The sequence below is a fragment of the Dunckerocampus dactyliophorus genome, chromosome 12, assembly GCF_027744805.1.
Source record: "Dunckerocampus dactyliophorus isolate RoL2022-P2 chromosome 12, RoL_Ddac_1.1, whole genome shotgun sequence".
Lineage (NCBI taxonomy): Eukaryota > Metazoa > Chordata > Actinopteri > Syngnathiformes > Syngnathidae > Dunckerocampus > Dunckerocampus dactyliophorus.
This window is the reverse complement of record NC_072830.1, coordinates 15179090-15199494: the sequence shown is the minus strand read 5'-3', so window position 1 is coordinate 15199494 and position 20405 is coordinate 15179090. Positions and strand designations below refer to the sequence as shown.

The window sequence follows — 20405 nt, the reverse complement described above, 5'->3', positions numbered from 1 at the left end:
GCTTAATTTTAACTGTTTGAAAATGTACTAAATCAACAAATTTTAATATTTGTGATTTTAGAAATAAAAGATTTGCATGTTCTTTTTATGCGGCATCACGGATTATCCTAACTGATCTTTTTAACTGAACACTTTTTTAACTACAAAAGTGTTCCATTTACAAATAAGGAATCCTACTTCAAGGAAATTCACTTTTCACGGTCACGTCTGGAACCAATTACGCACGATAAACGAGGCATAATTGTCATTTAAAATCCAAACAATGCCTCCGTGTTATTGTCTCTGTTTCCTATGCAGAGTTGAGCGCTCCAGGGTGTATCTGCGCTAAAGATTTGCTGAAAAACCAGACCTTCATATGAATTGCATTGAGAATAGATGCAACCCAAAAGGACTAGTTGGTGAGACACACATGAAACTGGGACACAGCCAAGTGGTCCAGGTGGCTTGTAAATGGACTTTAATTGGCTCATAGCTCGGGTTAAACATGGACGGATGGACTTTACATTGATACACTCACAAAGAGGACAGTAGCTGACCCACTCTGACAAGAGGCTGTAGCTGTAGCATGCTAATGAGAAAGAAGAGCCTCTGACTCCATGCAACATGTGAAAATGTCATGCTCTGCTGTTGACTTGGAGCCAGTGGAGAACTTTACAGGCAAGTAAGCAGCAAATAATAAAGATCACTTATGTAGGCAAGAAAGAATAGAAATGTCTAGTAGATGGTGAGATGGACAGATTTTCCTGTCAGCGAGTAACCAACCTGCTCAAATGTCCTTTTCCTGCGGAAAAAGTGCAGCAATGTGCTGAACAACTGGTCATTCTCCTTACCAGCTTCACGTGACCACATTAAAACTTAAAAAAGCCAATTTGACTTTCTCTCCAAGTTTAAAACCAATATAATAAATACACTCACAATTGGATTGTGCTATATAACCAACAGTGATGTGCAGTCAGGGCCAGCAAGGCCTTCTCTGCTGGCCTATCCATTACCAAAAGAACTGACCTACATTTCAAACTTAAATTGTAGTGTTTGTGCCATTAAATTATATTAATTTACTCCCAAAGGTCTATTATCGTCATTTCATTGCATGCTTCTTGGCTGCATTGCTTCCAGTTTATGTGTACAGTATGTTCGAGTTTTTTAGTCCAATCAGATTTCAACTTTTATGTGTTACCATATCAATGTAATCTGCCCGGGTACTTCAGAATCAGAATTTGCAATGGGGCTGTTCTTTTTTTTTTAGCCAATCAGACTTCTGATTCACCTTTCAGGGCCAGCTTGCAGGCCTCCAGCCCTGATTGGTTGGTTAATCAGCGCAAAACTGTTCAACAAGCCATATCACGCCCACAATTCCTGACTGAGGAGGAAGAAATTGACATACCTGGTGAGTAGATGTATTTTAGTTCGAAGCTTTTGTATTTTTTGCCATGTTATTAGATAAACATGGATTGTAAACTGCTTCAGATGGTGTCGTAGTGTAAATATTTGAGTTGTCTGAACCTTTAATCACCGAGACAACTTTACAAGCACTGGTGAACCACTGATCACCGGTTGAAATTAGTCACTGACTCAAAGTTATGTGCAGTAATGTAAGCCAGGCATATTGGTGACTATGTATCTGAAGATAAGGGCACTTATAATAGGACTTATAATAGGGTTTTGGTACCACAGCTATTTTACGGCAATTGCGGCTATCTTACTTAAAGGAAAAAGCACTTGTTTGGGAATTTCGCCCATCATCTACAATCTTTATGTGAAACATGGACACACATCTTTCCCTTTTCTGAAAGAAAAACAGCTAGCATGAGGGAGCTAACAATGCACGTAATGGGACACACGTATTCCGCCTATAAAACCCTCTAAACAAACCTCCAAAAATGCCAACAGTGTTCCACTTACGTAACGTGACCTGAATATTAACCAACCTACAGTAGCTATTGTAGTAGCTAACACCAAAGAACTACTTTTCTGGCATAGTGACACAGTGCCTCGCTCACAACGCCTCACACCACTACCGAGTAGTGATGTGCAATACCATAGATTTATTTTATGATACGGTACTGAGTAAAATTCAGGCTGGTATCGGTGATACCGACCCAATACGATACTGATACCGATACTGAGTGTAAATACACCTAACATGATGGGTACATTTTAAAAACGTCGTAGTGACTCTGTTGCACTGCACGGGAGACCCTGGTTTAAACCCCCATTATGGCAAATATTTATTACTATCATTATTGTTTGGTTTTTTGATACTGGCTAAAAAATTCTGTCCGGCCCACTGAAGGCCCAGGTAACATATGCACCGCCCACCACTGATACCAGTCAAAAACAAACAAAGGATGATGAACAATTGTACAATTTATGAAGAAAATACAGTTTAAAACTTGCACAAAAGCTTGGAACCGAATATTCACGCGAAAATCAGGAAAGGTGCCCAAACTCTTTGCTCATCAGTGACTCAGATGTGTTTTCAGCTAACAGTGTGAGTGTCAGAAACCCCACCGAGCTTCATCTTTTCAATTTTGGACCACCTCCCTTTGTGTCAGCTGCAGGTCTGACTTAACTGACGCAAGCACAGCGTCTCCTCCAAATTACTGTCACTTTTATGTCACTCCAGACAGACATTTGTCGCAAATCCGCACCATTGAGAATACACAGATTTAATACATTTCTTCGGTCAATAAATCAATACAGGAGATGCCTGCGCACATGTAATCCCAACATCCTCAAACGTTTAATCAAATTAGTTCCAGGGAAGCCATTCCCGCCAGTGTTGGCTTTCACACACATTTCACACAGCTTTAACTGGTAAAGGGAGTCAATTCAGGTTCATGACATACTCGTCACAATCAATCAATACTGATAAGAGCAACAGAATCAGAAGTAGCAAGCGCAGGTTAATATCAATCTGACAAGTAGCCAGAGGCTATTTTCACCGTTGACGAATAGCATCTGGAGATGAACGCTATTACATTGTCTCGTCCAAGGATGTTATCTTTCCATTTCTCTGTCTTTATTTGTTAGCGGGGTTATGCAAATACTAAAGAAAGAAAATTGGTGCAGACCCAAGTTATTTTCTTTTTTGTTCCACACAGCAATTTCTGACATTTGTGTTCTTTATTTGCCGTGTTTTCTTTGCCGAATGGTTAGTATGCTGGCCACACAGTCAGGAGATCGGGAAGACATGGGTTCGAATCTCCGCTTGGGCATCTCTGTGTGGAGTTTGCATGTTCTCTGCGTGCACACGTGGGTTTTTTCCGGGTACTCCGGTTTCCTCCCGCATTCCAAAAACATGCATGTTAATACCCTGCCTCTCGCCTAAAATCAGCTCGGATAGGCTCCAGCATACCCCCGCAACCTTAGTGACGATAAGCGACATAAAAAAAGGATGAATGGATGGATGGATATTTGTCATTTAATTTTGTAAGAGTTGGATGTTGAAGAGAACATTTTATGGAAAACAGTCAGCTGACATCTACGAAGTGACAGTAATGATGCAGGTGACCTGACAGTACCTTCGCGATTGCCATAATGGGCACCCCCGATATAGCATATATGTCATCCATACATTGTATTACATTGTTTTCACGAAAAAAAAACAAACTCATTTCCAAGGTGTGGCGGCTTTTAATGAGCCGTAGCGCCCCGCCTCGATCCACTACGTGTAGCAGAAACCCTGGATTCATAGTGGTAATAGTCACCACACGTGTATTGCTGCACCCCTAACTGTTAGCTGTTCCCTGTAGGGGCTCCAGACCGTGGTTAGGAGCACAGGGGAGTACTGTGTGTTTTCCCCAAAAGAGACTGCACATCACATCAGACAGGAAAAGCCTCCAAAAGCAGCTGGTTAGAGGGTTTACTGTAATTCCTGACCAAAGCATGTCACCTAGGAGCTAGTTTAACCTGTGACTCATCTTGACATATCAAAGAACACCTGAACAAGTTAAACGGATCCCACTTGCCACAGCTGTAAACTGTACGTAGATGCTAATAAGCTGAAAATAAAAGTCAGTAGTGAGACTCTGCAGTACTTTTTTGGAGTTTTACGAGGCAGTGCTACATTATGCATGTGTCTGTATTAAAGCAAACTGAGAAAGTTGATGCTCGGTATGCTTCACTTCACTGGAATAGTTAAGTGCTTCTACTGTCTGGCAGCCTTTTAATAGGCCGCAAAGTTCGACATCTCCAATCAGACCGAGGAAGAGGTCTGATGAAGAGGACATACAGTATGTCTCACTGGCAAATAAATCAATATATGAGGGCCCAATGATAGCTCATCACAGAGGCATATGAAGTCGAGTGAATTCACTGAGAGGCATTATCTCTATCCTAATGCCCTTCAGCTGCAATGACTAGTGCATTAAACGCTCCACATTCGTCCAATGGCTCTGAGATTACAACTAGTATGACCTGCACTCATAGAAGTGCTACACAATCATATTTATTGTCCTTATGCATTATTTAATGAGACTGTGGGGGAGACTGTGTTTTCATGCATCTAAAATTCTTTATGAGAGCTTAATTGGCTTCCTCAAGACAGCCAAAAGGGAAATGCTTCTCTGGTAGGAGATATTGATCATCATGACCAGATACGCCAGCTGAAAGTGCAATCAAAATCAATGTCCGCTGAGGCTGCTGGTTTTTGCAAGTTTTATATATTTTAAACACACTGCCATTGTTTTCGTGTTTACTTAGCCCCATGACTTATTGGAGTTTAGACCAGTCATCCCAGGCAACAGAGCTCACTTCCTACAGCTGTAAACTGTGCGGTGATACTGATAAGTTAAAAGAAAACGTCCATAGTAATAGTGAGACTTATTAATTTAATTTTGAAAGGACACTACTTGGATGTGACCAGCAGCCCGAGACCAGATGCCCGAGTCACCTCATCTGGCTCCTCTCAATGCAGAAGAATAGCGGTTCGACTCCAAGTTTCTCCCGGATGACTGTGCTTCTCACCTTATCTCTCAGGGAGAGCCCAACCACCCTACGGAAGAAACTCATTTCGGCCGCATGTACTTGCGATCTTGTCCTTTCTTTCACTACCCAAAGCTTATGGGCATAGGTGAGGTTAGGAGCGTAGCTCGGCCGGTAAATTTAGAGCTTTGCTTTGCAGAGTCGGCATCACCGCAGACGCCGCACCAATCCGCCTGTTGGTCTCGTGTTCCGTCCTTCCCTCACTTTTGAACGAGGCCCCGATGCATTTAAACTCTTCCACTTGAGGCAGGATCTCATCCCCGGCCTTTTTTCGTGCGAGAACCATGGACTCGGCCTTGGAGGTGCTGATTCTCCCGAGGGTGTATATTTTTGAAATTACATAATTAGTTTACAATTTACAAAAAAAATGTCTTGTGGCCCAGTACCACTAAACCTTTTGTGACGAATGGACTATTGGACTTTCTTCTAGATGTCATAAGCGATGCCTCATGCTCTAAATTGAAAATCCATGTCAGGACTCTAGCAGCAGCGGACAGCTTTAATGATATTATATGTTGGGATTATGACGGCTGCTTACTGAGCTCAGCTTGGTGCTCAATATCATCCCTCAAAGCATTAGCTCAGTCGCCTCCTTACACAACTTAACGTCAATCTGCATCCCTCAGGCAGACAGCTTGCCTCTCCCTGAATGTCCTTCAGTAGCCATCCCCCTCCCCATTCCCCCCCTGCATTCTGGTCACACCCTATGGCTCCGTTTGACATGTGAAACTCATCATGCAGCACTGAGCGGCTCGTTTTTGGAGCGCCAGCCACTCACCTGCTTTATCAGTCATTGGCTGAAACAGTGCATGTTCACGCTTCCATGGCGGTAAACGACACTTTTATTCAGACGTGCTTGAACGCAGTGAACATTATACTGTATGTGGAGTGCTTCTGGAGAGCTTTATGTCGCGTCTATCCCATCATTGTTTAATCGACTGAACATTTGCAAACATGTCCGCCCCTTGTGTGCTTGATCTATTGACTTTAGTGACACCTCTAGTTACTACACTTTATAACATCGTGGAGCTGATACCTTCCAGGGTATCCGAAATACAGTTTATGGCCAGCTGCAAGCATCAGAAAAAGATTGAAAAAAAGATTGCCAACAGTGGTGGTATCTCAGTGTTTCCCCTACCATTAAATTGGGAGGGGATGGGGGAGGACAAAAGTGCTCTTTTTTATATCCCCAGTTCCCTCAGCTAACCCATCTTTAAAGGATTGACGGAGGCATTTTTCAGAACTAAAATATGATCCATTCAGCTTGTAAACTTGCAATAATCAACTTGTGTTTCATTCCCCTTTCCAACAGTTGAACGTGCCACCAAAGCCCTCTCTCATAAACACATTATAAAGGGACTGAATGTAGCTTGCCGTTCCACCTCCGTACAGTAGCTGGCATCGTAACCCAAACGCACCCGGTCTGCCAGAGAATAAGATGTAGCAAGCAAGAGGGATCAGTGTTACCAACGTTGTGATATAAATCTAAAAAGTGCAATAAGAATTTAAAAGAGGGATGTCCAAAGTGCAGCCCGAGGGCCGTTTGAAGTACAAAGCTTATTTTTTATTGCACATTGTAGAAATAAAATTAAACCAAAAAAAGGCCAACAAAAATGGGAAAAACTGAGCAAAAAGCCTAAATGTTAAGAAGTTGAACTGTTGATACTAATAATAATAATAATAATAATAATAAAACAAAGCGTTGTCTTTAAATACAATCGTCCCTCAGCGGTCCCTCGCTCCCTCACTCTATCGTGGTTTGTCAAAAATGTATTTCATTAATGATCACTGTTTTGCAGTTGACAATGGCCTATTGTTAGTCAAAAATATTGAAAGACAAGTCATATATAGTAACTAGGCGTCAGTAACTGCCTGGAGTCAGCCATGGATTCAGAGTCCGGACAGTAGCTCCAAATGATCGTCAGTCATAGACATGACAGAGTGAAAAAAAGTTCTCGTCCCATTCCGTGTGGAAGTGGTACATTTTTGGCTTCTTACTTTGTCCTTCTTGCCCATTCAGTTTCAAACATTTTCTTAAGTTTAGAATCATTAAATTGGAGGCTAACTAGTTAGGTAACTAGGAGCTTGCTTTGCTTAAAGCTGCGGTCGTCTCTTTTGTCCCTGCAGTGATCCCGTTGCCTGCATGTTAGAGTTGTATGTATGCCAGATGCATATTAGACTCGCTGTCCTGTATCTCAATCAAGTGACAAACGTCATAGTGAGGATAGGGTCTGGAACTGTATATAGTTTTTTTTTAGCCTTTTTACAAAATTAAAATAGACATAAAAATATGAAAAGAGGCACCCCGCATCCTTAGATTTTCAGTGTGCGGCCCTCGCTGGAAAAAGTTTGGACACACCTGATCTAAAAGCACCCACAGGGCTCCGTCTTGCTTGTGACATAAAAAAAACCCACAAAAAGAAGCAACAGAAGAAAGTTAATTTGTGTTTCTAAACATATTTGATTTGTTTTTCTTTTTCTGTTTTTTGTTCACTTTTTGCCTCCTACAGCATCCATAAAAATTACATGCGCATATGTTATGGCCAATTATGCAAATTGGAAGATGACATCCCATCCCTCCATAAATAGATTTCAGTCCAGTGGGAAACCCTGAAACTGCAGTCTTATTATTAAACTTCGTTGTATTATTCAAGCAAATGACCTTGGTACAACTCTCTCAAGTGTAATTTCACAGTGAAAACCTCTCATAATCAAATATTTATTTTTAGTCCTTGTCTTCTGTTGCAATTGAGCTTCCTGTTGTTATCCCTCTATTCCATTCACCTGTTTGCCACACCTTTTAGACCTTGCTTTTTTTTCATGAATTTATTTTTGGCTCATTTGCCACAGCTTCTAGTTTTTACTTCTCCAGGGCTTACTCCTTAGATCGTTTAAAGAGTAATTAGGCCGTTTCTTAAACTTTTGTCATGCAACCGGAACATCAAATATGGGAGAAGCAGTAATCCAATCGTGTGGACTCATGATTACCTAATTGGGACTTATTTTCCCGTTTTCCTTTGCTGGCTTGCAGAGCACAACACCAAGGCCACACAAGTGTGTAGCATAACGTTCATTAATCCTGTATCGCTGTGTTTCCACTTGCAAAACAGCCAGTAAACGAGCAATTTTCAAGCGTTCATAACAAGGCCAATGACCTTTAGAACTTTTTACTGTTTTATGCCACTTCTCTATTTCGCTCACTTCTCGAAATCAGCATGTCGTAATGCTTCAATTAAATGCCACCATTCAATTAACCGCTGAGTCTCGGCGGTTAATTGAATGGAGAAGTAGTAGTCAAGGGGAGCTACAGTTTTACTTTCCAGTTTCTCATTCACTTCAAATCATTATCAAAATGTAAAAATATTACGTTTTGGAAATAACAGCCTCTATCAGAATGTTGTCTGCTTCCAATTAACACCTCATCCCTAATGGAATAATTTCGTAGTTGAAAACCTGTTTACCACCTTCTTAAATATGTTTTTTTACCATTCTTCGAGCGTGCTCGATACGAAATAACACCCATTTAGTCACCTTTACACTCGTATTACCCAATATAGTAGACGTAATAAGAGTACATAAGTCATAAAGACATATATAAAACCCGTGCTCCTGCGTGTTCTTTAGGGGAGCTGAGTGGCGGGCGGACAGGCAGTGACGCTGAGGGTTTAGAGTTGAGTTTTAGCTTGGCGTGGGTTGCAGCCGCAACAGTAGCTTGTGGTTTTATTAGACCTTTTAATGAGGGATTATTGTGCCTGTTGTGGAATAATTCAAAGCTGTAATAAAAGCCTGTTGTTCTGGTGATCAAGTCTGGCATGTGTGTGTCTCACCGAACATGACAGAAACATTACTGACACCTAGTGACCAGTGTAGAATACTACATATCATTCACAGCGTCTTTGAATACGTCTTTGAAATTCGAACCGTGGCGAGGTACGACTGTATACAATTATCCCTTGCCACTTTGCGTTTCGAATTTCGCAGCTTCACTTGATCACTGTTTTTCAGGAATATATTGATTACTAAATCATGCTGTTTCGTGGTTGACTACAGCCCCTTATTGGTCATGCATATTTAAGCATATTATAACCTTTTTTTTTGCCTAAATTAAGCACGTTCAAGCATTAAAATGGCTAAATGCACCCCACAGGTGTCAGTAATGTTACTGTAATCTTGGGTGAGACACACAAGCGCCACACTTGATCGTCGGAATGAGTCATATTTACATTTTAAATGTCTGATTTTTTGTTATGTCTACTATTTTTAAGGAATCCTAATTTGCGGAAATTCACGTATCACGGTTGGGTATGGAACCAATTAAACCAATAAACGAACAATTATTAATATTATTATTGTTAAAATGAAGGATGCTGGTGCCCCTCTTGCTGTATAACGGTATACAGTACATTACATGAAGTGCCTAAGTAAACGTCATATGTAATGTCAGGAATCACCCTGCAGAATAGTAAGTAAAGGCCAAATGGTCTGAAAGTGACATAGTAATCATATGTTGCAAAAGGGTAGCGAGCTGTACTGCCTGTTGGAAACAGAGATTATGGTTCTGTGGTAACAGTACGGTCCTGACTAAGCCCAGTAAAAGCTGCAGATGGTTTAAAATATCCCTAAAACATGTTTGTAAAAAAAAAAATGTGTTCACTCTGTCTGCAAGTAAAGCACCACAAATGTCTATGGCTGTACAAAGAGCACAAAAGCAGATTTTTCTAACATTCTCTTGTGCAGTCTTTTATACGGGCAGATCAATAGCCAGTGCTTGCCACTGCACTCTCATTCCTGCAGTGTCTCATAACCCTCATCTGGTCCCGATTTCATAATGCCAACACATGACACCAGCGCCATGTGCAGCAGCTGCAACACAATGCAACAGAATGGCAAGTGAGAGAAGCCATTAATCTCACCCCCCCCCCCAACACAACCCCCCCACCCCCGGCCCCTATAAAGCAAACCTCGAAAGCAGTGAGCTAATACACCGCACATACATATATACCTTTTTGTCACTTTCCTTTTTTTGAGCGCTAAACTATGCTGAGCTTCCCTGCTCACAATGCCAAACATGCAAGCGTTTAGCAATAATGCATGGAAAAGATAACGACCCTCCTGCCTGATTGCATTAGGCCAGCACATGACAGTAAGTGCTTGGAGCCTCTGCTGTAACATCCTGCAACACATTGAAGGGATGGCATCAGGCACTTGCTGCAACACACTACAAGGACATCTTAGCATATAAGAGCACCGGTCTATGCTAATTCTGATTGCAAATACACTGGAAGGCTCAAGGGTTGCAATACCACACTGAACCCAAGGGCAATTCAAGCATGTCCAATGTGCGTCACATTTAAATACATTGCAGGGGCAATAAAATAAAACTGGTGGAAAGTACTGATTCATTAATAGATGTTTATATTTTTAATGGGATGGGAGAATCTCGCTGTTCTCCTGTTTCAATGCTAGTGTAAAGTTGAGCTGGATAATTCTGCCCATAGAATCAATGTACTCTGCAGGTTTCAATAAGTCAAATTTAAGGCTTTTTTTAAGACCATAATGAATACAATTTAAGACCCATTTCACTTCCATGCCGGCAAATTTTTGTTTAAAAAAGACATGAATGATGAGGGCCATGGCGTGCGCACAGCACACTAGCTGGTTGTTTTCGGTAAATTCTGACACAGGTACTTTAGCTCTGTTTTGTTGTTATCCTGTAGCTTTCTGAAAAATCAAAATATTTAAAAACAAGACTGAAGTTTATGCATTTGTTTTAAATAAAAGTAACATAAATAAGGCACCTTTCAAAATTGTATTTAAGCCACTTGATGAGATTTTAAGAGAATTTTAGACATTGTAAGGCCTTCATTTTAAATTATTGGCTTTTCGACTATATAAGACTTTTAAAGGAAAACTGCACTTTTGGAATTTTGCCCATCATCCATAATCCTTATGTGAGCCATAAACACACGTATGTCTCTTCTAAAGATATAAAAACAACTAAAAATAGACAGCACATTACTGCACGTAATGGGACACACCTATGTCGCCTACACAGACTGCTATTAAAACACTTCCAAAAACCTCCAACAAGGTTTTATGGTTTTATATACATGCTGTGACCATGCAGTAACAGGTACATTCATGATAGCATGTAATACTTACAGTATATTGCTGTACTTTGGTCATTTTAAGCATTAACTTGCAGCTGTAGAAAGGAGCACTACACCTGTTATCTTTGTGTTTTAGATAAAACAAGGTATTCACACACCGAACTCATTTTGTCCAATTACTTAAAAAAAATAAGCACAGTTAGTTACTTACAGTTCGCTCTCCTGACTCTTCAACACGACCAAGTAACGTTGGAAAGGCGTCGCACGTCAGCAACAGTTTGGCGGATAGTCCAGCTTCGTATTGGCTCATGTTCACAAAACAGTCCTGTGTGAAATGCTGCTGACAGATGAGCATATTTTTCTCTTGCTGGCCAGGAACCAGCAACCCCAACCAATTCTGCCTGATGCTTGCCTCTTTAGGAACACCAAAACATGGCTCCTGGGAGCCGTACATGCTAACACGGTAAACAGAGCAGAGGGCAGGCCTACAGCGTTTTCCTGAGAATGCCCATAAAAGGAAGTCCGGGTTGCATTGACGTCAATGGAACTCGGTGTTAAAAAAAAAAAAAAACTCTGTAAAACATAGTGTGCAGAGGATTCCAAAACTGCTATCAGGTCTCACTTCCAAATGCGCAAACCTCATTATCTGACGCATTGGCATCGATTAACAAGCGAATAAAACATTGTAACAACATTTATAGGTCAAAAAAGAGGAAACGCATATTTATAGGGCATAAAGTACTGAATTGAAACTACGAAGAGTTCTTTGACCATTTATGAGCTACTCAAAATCACCTGACGAGATAGGAGACCTTTGTCATAAAATTATCATCATAAGACTGGACACACAATGTGCTTATATTCATTAAACAACCACACAAAAATAGACAAATTAATATAATGACAAGAGAGCAAAATTGTTCAATGACACTTGAAAATGTTGGTAGGTGCCCTATGAACGTGATTACACATCCCCGTGGGACAAAAACGAGCTCCAAACTAATCACATTGCTTCTTCTACAAACAAAATTAAAAAAAAAAAACAATTAAATCACTGTGGTAAAAAGTCACATTTGGAGTCTGATGATAAGCCAGGCGGATGATTCTAGCTGGTTAGCTGGTTAGCTGCCGCCAGTGACGGCTAGGCAAAGCGTGTAAAGAAAGATGCAAGAAAAGTCAAACAAGGGAGTGATCAAACACGCTGGCATCGATTGGCGTAGAGTGTGTCACGCTGTCAAACTGAAACCTTTGAGGTTTTACAGATTAGTGTTGATTCTTGCGGCAATACGGAACCAAGTGCGTTCCTTGTCGGCTCAATATGGACGTTGGCAACCCTGCGTGACACAGCACACATGCACATTCGTGTCATGTTGGTGTTGTCCTGACATGAACTGTCAAGTCGTCGGAGCTGCACGGCGATCGGCATATGCCGATCACATGATCTTTCCGGAAATCGTCCGATATTAATTGGTGGCCGATCGATGGGAGCATCCCTACTTACAACTATTTATTTAAACAAAGTAATGGTGCATGACAGTATGTGCCTGAGTATGTGTTTACTTGTTTTTTTAAACTAAATTCTACGGGAGATGTGAGGTCTGAGGAAATGTTTTGATGGACAGTTGTGGTGGCCAATGGGGATAGTTGATGTTAAAAATGTAATAAAGTGGAAATACAGTGTTTTCATGTGACCCAAACAGAGTTTTAGTCGAGCTCCATTCTCTTTGACTCTTGGATTTTATGTCTAATATGTTTTACAGCTTCCAGCCAAAATAGACATGTGTCAAAATATGGAGCCGAGCCAAGCACATTGTGACATCTTTCATTTTTCACCTTCCCGTCTAATTTCAGGCGACAGCTGTGGGGGTTGAGAGGTGGAAGGTGGTCTCGCCGCCATACAGGAACATGCAGTCCTAAGGCTGACTGGAGGTAAAGGAGGCTTGCTTTCACCACATGCAGCTGGCTGTCATGTTTTCTTTCTTTTTTTCCCTTCTCCGGCACTCTGAACTGCAGCACAGCTCTCCGCACACCTTGATGTGGCCAACACAGACGGCTGATGCCTAACGCTACATCCTGTCCCCTGGGATGTCTTGGATGCGGATAAATCCGAACTCTCTCTGTATAGGAAGGGTGGTGGGAGGGTTGGCGTTAGTGTAAGCTTATTGACATCTAACCCCGCCTCGGTCTTATAGATTTACAACCCCGCTGCCTCCACACAGGCATCTGTTGTTGCTGATGTCCTCTGGGTGATGAAGAGATATTTGCTGAGACCAGACGCTGACCTCTCTTGTCCCTGAGATGCCTTTTTTTTGTGTGTGTGTCGGAATTAGAAGGGATAAAACTTCCAAAAGAAGACTGCCACCCGGCTGCACAAGATCATTATCATTCTGCATCATCTGCAAAGCTGCACTGCTGATTGTCAAAATTGGAAATAGAAGAGTCCTTTAAAACAGGCCTTGCAAAGGCAAAATAGCACAAAACTGCACCTTAATGGGGCATCATTAACAAGTTCCCAAGCCCCACTAGGAGAACACTCTCCCTTAATCATTGCATTTTGGATGATCTCTGTGCTTCTGCTAATTTAGGAAAAGTCCCGCTCAATGCTCAGTGCTCAGTGCTGATGCAGACACGCCCGGGAACATTTTCCTCGCATCATTCATTCAGTGGGGAGCCATGTGCTGCTGTTCAAGATGCAGTTTGGAGCAATCTGGACTGTCTGGGCCCAGAGGACTATGTGGTGCTAACGCACATTAACCAGACCATCAATACTAGCATCTATTGATGCCTTGTGATGACTTCATAGCAAAAGCACAGCACGAGACTGCATTGAAAGACACCTAAATCCAAGCAACACACTCATGTTGCATGAAATGCATACAGGATGAGGCTGTACAGCTATTACAGCTCTATTATTATAAGCACAGTCACATCACTCATTAGTTCCCTCCTCAGCTTATGTGTTTGCAGGCTCGCACTTACCAAAAAGTGACACTAATGAAGAGTTGATGTTGGGTCTGGCATGAGCCCCTCGTGTCCTGTCTCACTTTGTCCAATCTCTAATTTATTCCAAATTCACGCCGTGGTGGTGGTCGAAGGGGTAAAAAAAAAACGTTGTTTAGTGAAGCTGCTGAAAGATCCAAAAGATACGAGCTGGAGTGTCACTGCTAAAGTCCCAATGATGTGCTTTCGAATGAGAAGAAAAACACTTTACAATCCAACAACGACCCTCTTGAGGATTAGATAAATCCAAAAAAAAGAGCTCCAGAGTCCTTTCGAGAGGGATTTGCGTCCGAGGTGCGTTCAAGGACCAATGCGCATCCTATTCGTCCCCACGCATGAGGTTTGGCTTCATAGAAACAGTATTTCCAATAAACCCCACGCGTGTTCGAGGATGGCAGTGCAGATAGACGGACGGGGAGCGATGCGCTGACGTGAAGAGGAAAAGCAGGTAACCAAAATATCAAAAGAGCCAATTAGTGCACCGAGGTGCAGTCTGTGAAGCTCCTCGAACTTCCCTTCGCCTGGTGCGCAACGATGATGGAATCCCGCCCAAGGTTTTGGTAACACGGTGTTTTTTTCCCCCTACCCCTTACGCGTGGCCGTGCGCGCACTGAGTTGACATCCGTGCAGGAAGATGAGAAAGAGGAGGAGGAGGCTGACTAATACCAGGAATGTCACCGAGTCCCAGAGCAGAGCAATGCAGGCAAAATCTTTGAGAATGCGTCTCATGAACACCTGCGAAAATGAGAAGCTGCTGTCACGCCATGATGTCTGGAGGGAAGGAAGAAGAAGAGCAGGAGGAGGAGGAGGAGGAGGAGGAGGAAGAAGAGGAGGGGGTAGGAGGCAAGTGACCGGTGGACACAGACTAGAGGAGTCTTTTTTGCACAGTGCAGCAGTGCACCAAAGTGATGCAAATTCGGAATACATTTAACAAAAAAAAGATATACACTCGTGGAATTTCAAAACTATTTTCAGCCATGGAAAATCGTGGAAATAAAATCCAAACGATCACCATTATAACCACTATGTTATGTTTTAACACGCTCAACTGCCATACAAGAATATAAAAAAGAAGTTAACCACCTCATCTCAGCACATTAAAAGCTTCATCTGTCACTCAAATGATGAATGCATGGAGTGGCATCACTTTTGCATGTCATTCGTGTCACACAAGTGCATAAATAAGTTAACCACAAATGAAACGTAAAACGAGGTTCATAGCTGGTGAGGCACTGACTCCGAGAGCACATGTGTCAAATTCAATGCCTGCGGGCCGGAATTCGGCTCGCCACATCGTTTTTCTGTGGCCCGAGAAAACCTGGAAATAATGCACATCAACAATTGTTCGGTTTTTGTTGTTTTGGTTTGGGTGGAATCCAAACGAGGTCTCACTCCACTGTATCTTAATGACTGCCATTTTGCACCACAAGTGAAAGAAACCAGTCTTGGTTGAGGCATGTCTCAACCTGAGAGAATAAATGCTTGGATTTTGCACCATCCCCCCAGATTAGAGCTGTCCTATCTAGTCTTTGAGCATGAATTGATGAAGCCTGCTTGAATGAAAGGCAAAACGTCTTCTAAGACAACCTGAACAGTCCAGTTAAAAACACATTTCAAGCTGCGGCCCTCTGAAGGCAGCCGTAACTGTGATGTGGCTCTCGGTGAAGATGAGTTTGACTCCCCTGTAAGAGGAGAACAATAATTGATTGTAATAATTGACTTTGGTTAAAAAATGTATTGGTTAAAAAACATTTGCGGTCTTACCTCTTATTTATATATATTTATATATTCAAGATTCAAGAGTTTTTATTGTCATATGCACAGTAAAACAGGTAGTTCTGCTATGCAATGAAATATGTATTCATTCCTTGTACAGGAAAAGTTCTGATACTTTGTTGCAAAAGTCTGATCACCTTTGGGTGAGCTTGGATATGTAACCCTCCTCCGCATATGACATTTCTATGTATTTTAGTGTCCTATTAGCAAGAATAATGATGTCACACTTACACTGAAGACATGCTGTATAAAGTCATGGTGTATAATAAATGTTTCTGCAACATTGTCATTGAACATCCATCCATCCAATAACTTTCTATGCTGCTTATCTTATTATCATTGAACATTACAGTAACATTACTGACACCAAGTGACCAGTGTAGAATACTACATATCATCATGAAGTCTTTTGAATGCGTCTTCTGAATGCCTTATATTTGTATTTTACTTCATTTTGCCAATTTTGTGCTTGAAAATGCTTAATGTAGACAAAATGCGCCTAATATGCGTAAATATGCATTTTTTTAATTAGTAATGGGCCGTATTCAATCCCAAAACAGCATGATTTATCAACTCATATATTTTTGAAAACTAAAACAGAACTCGTGCTCGTGTATGTTGCAGTAAATGTGTCCCGGTACGAATAGGGGAAGAGAATAGGTGACAGACAGGAAGTGACATCTGGGTTGACCTGAGTTTTGGCTTGTAGCGGGTTATGGCTGCAATAGCAGCCTGTGTGCTGTTGTTATGATTATTATTGTGCCTGTTGTGACATAATTAAAATCAGCAATAAAACCCTGTTCTGCTGGCGATCAAGTCTCATGCTTGTCTCACCGAACAACTACTGACACCTAGTGACCAATGTAGAATAATGCACTCACATATAAAATTTTCTTAATTTGCTTAATGGCTTAAATTTGAATTTTAGTTCAATTAGCCCTTTTTATGCTTGAAAATGCTTCATTTAAGCAGGAAATGTGTATCATTTGCTTAAATATAAATATTTCATGGGCCACACGGTGGTCTAGTGGTTAGCATGTTGGCCACAAAGTCACAGTCTGGTGATCGGGAAGACCTGGGTTCGGTTCACCCTTGGGCATTTCTGTGTGGAGTTTGCATGTTCTCCGCGTGTGTGGGTTTTGTCCTGGCACTCCGGTTTCCTCTCACATTCCAAATACACGCATGTTAGGTTAATTGGCGACTCTAAATTGTCCATAGGTATGAATGTGAGTGTGAATGATTGTGTGTCTATCTGTGCCCTGCGATTGGCTGGCGACCAGTCCAGGGTGTACCCCTTCAGCATGCCCCCACGACCCTAATGAGGAGAAGCGGCATAGAAAGTGGAGGGATGGATGGATAAATATTTCATGACTAGGCCATATTCAACCATGAAAGAGCATGATTTATTAACTAATATGTTTGAAACTGCCGTGTGGCGAGAGACGATACAAAACTTGAGATTGACGCAAATTACGACAACCATCTGCAAGAGGTTGTCAACCCCGTAAAAATCAGTTAAGCACTTAATATAAACACATTTAAATAAAACATGACTTTCCTACTTGAGTGATGAATGAATGAAGCGATGTCGCAGATGTGCATCTCGGCCTTCAGTGTGTTAAAAGAAATTAACCACTAATGAATTAACCTATGACTGCTTAAATGTATTTACAATTATATAAATACTACTGTACACTGTATATACAGCATATTTGTGTATGGCACAGAATAGATATAAATGTAGCTATGATGCCGACATGAGGCATAATTGGCTTAAAAGTTATCATTATAACGATTATTATATAATTATGTGGCGCATGCATATTCAGTTATATAATGCATATTCAGTTGCATTCAGATGTTTGAGGCAAACTTGATGCCACAGATTATCTGTCACACAAGTGTAAAAAAAAGTTAACCAGTAATGTAAGGTAAAATGTGTAAAAGAAAACATTCTACATCACAACTGGTCGTACGGGCTTCTAGGACCAGTCTAAATGCAAAAAATGCAAGAAATGCACGGAAACAGATGTTTTGCTGGTGTCAGGTTTGGGCAATATGTCTTTTTTTTTTGGTACGTCGCACTTGCGGACACCATATGTGTGTCGTACAGCACACGTGCACCTCACATCCAGTCATGGAAAAAATGATTAGACCACCCTTGTTTCTTCAGTTTATTGATCCATTTTGATGTGTGGTACAACTAAAGGTACATTTTTTTTGGACAAATATAATGATGATAACAAATATAGCTCGTAAGAGTTTAATTTAAGAGCTGATATCTCGCAACTTCCATGGTTTGCTTATAATAACCAAAATCACTTAAGTTCTTACATGAACAGATATAGCATTGTACTGGCAAAAAATGTAACTCTTAGCAGCTATTTTTGTTTATATTACTGTATGTAATTAGTGCAGCCAGTGCACGCTCAGATATTTCTTACGTACTCCATGCGTGTCGACTAAGTCAGTCGTGTGTTGCCTGTATGGCGGGAGTGCATCAGTTGCACGAAAACTCAGGTATATGGAGCTGCAGGGGTGCTTACCGCTTTGTTTTATATTGTTTATTGTATCTGTATTTGTATTTATCAATGTAAATTGTTTTTTTTTGTTTGCTATGTTTTTATTGTAATATTATACGTATTAAATATATTTATATTTGATTCCTGTTGCAATGCATATTGTTATTTCCGTGACCATCCATCCATCCATGCATCCATCCATCCATCTTCTACCGCTTATTGAGATCGGGTCACTGGGGCAGCAGCCTAAGCAGGGAGGCCCAGATTTTCCTCTCCACTTCGTCCAGCTCCTCCCGGCGGATCCTGAGGCATTCCCAGGCCAGTTGGGAGGCATAGTCTCTCCAATGTGTCCTGCGTCTTCCCCGAGGCCTTCTACCAGCCGGACTTTCCCTGAACACCTCCCCAGGGAGGCGTCTGGGAGGCATCTTTACTAGATGCCCAAGCCACCTCATCTGGCTTCTCTTAATGCGGAGGAGTAGCGGTTGTACTCCGAGTCTCTCCCGGATGACAGTGCTTCTCACTTTATCTCAAAGGGAGAGCTCAGCTACCCTTCCGGAGACAACTAATTTCGTCCGCTTGTACCCACGATCTTGTCCTTTCGGACTACCCAAAGCTCATGACCGTAGGTGAGGGTAGGAACGTAGATCAACCTGTAAATTGAGAGCTTTGCCTTTCGTCTTAGCTCTCCCTTCACCACAACAGCCCGGTGGAAAGTCCGCATCACTGCAGACGCCGCACTAATTTGCTTGTCGACCTCACGTTCCATCCTTCCCTCACTCATGAACAAGACCCCGAGGTACCTAAATTCCTCCACTTGGGGCAGGGTCTCATCCCTGACCCGGAGATGGCACTCCACCCTTTTTCGGGCGAGACTCGGACTTGGAGGTGCTGATTCTCCGGCCACTTCACACCCGGCTACGAACCGATGCAGTGAAAGTTGAAGTTCACGGCTTGATGAAGCCAGCAGGTGTCACAGGCGGCGTGTAGCCGGTGGCAGAATCCCAGAATGCAGAGAGACCCAAGAAGTTCATGTATAACCATTTATTAACAAAAACAGAGAATAAACAAAAAGTGTCCACAAGAGGAAAATACAACAAAAATCTCCGGGCCTAGCCACGGGAAAAAACAAAAAAAAAAGACCAAGTACAATAACGAAAAGTGCTGCACACATGGAGAGCAGGAAAGACAAAAACATATAACAACAAACCACTGTGGGAAAAACTAGCAGGTATAAGGGAAGTAACAAAAAATCACTGTAGCACTAACGCAAACAGGAGGCACCAAAATACTCACAAGAAAACAGGGCAGGGTAGACCAGAGAGCAAGGGATACAAGATAGCATAAGCGAACATGACAAGACAAGCTGGCAATGGACAGACAACAAGGCAGGCATTAAGCAGTCACAGCGTAATTGATTACAGGTGTGCGTGAGCTCCTCCCTCCTTGGTAGATGTGCAGCAACAAAAAGACAGCAGAGGGCAGCAGAGCAGCACATAGCTAATGACAGCAGGACCACATCATCTGCAAAAAGCAGAGACTCAATCCTGCAGCCACCAAACCGGAACTCCTCAACGTCCTGGCTGCACCTAGAAATGCTGTCAATAAAAATAATGAACAGAATTGGTGACAAAGGGCAGCCCTGGCGGAATCCAACCCTCACTGGAAACGGATCCGACTTATTGCCGGCAATGCGAACCAAACTCTGACACCGGTCATACAGGGAACGAACAGCCTGAATTAGCTGGTCCGATAACCCATACTCCCGGAGTACTTCCCACAGAATTCCTCGAGGAACACGGTCGAATGTCTTCTCCAAGTCCACAACACACATGTAGACTGGTTGGGCAAACTCCCATGCACCCTCAAGGACCCCGCTGAGAGTGTAGAGCTGGTCCACAGTTTCACGACCAGGATGAAAACAACACTGCTCCTCTTGAATCCGAGATTCAACTATCCGGCGGATCCTCCTCTCCAGAACCCCTGAATAGACCTTACCAGTGAGGCTGAGGAG

At 42.0% G+C, this 20405-nt stretch overlaps 1 protein-coding gene across 1 annotated transcript in view; it reads right to left on the bottom strand.

Moving 5' to 3' along the window:
• The window catches only part of lrfn1 (leucine rich repeat and fibronectin type III domain containing 1), a 218677-nt gene extending 203805 nt beyond the window's left edge, over positions 1 to 14872 (bottom strand). The window contains exon 1 of the mRNA XM_054793220.1: positions 14076 to 14872. The gene's annotated coding sequence lies outside the window, so the exon portion shown is untranslated. The remainder of the gene's footprint in view (positions 1 to 14075) is intronic.
• Positions 14873 to 20405: the final 5533 nt, after the last annotated feature.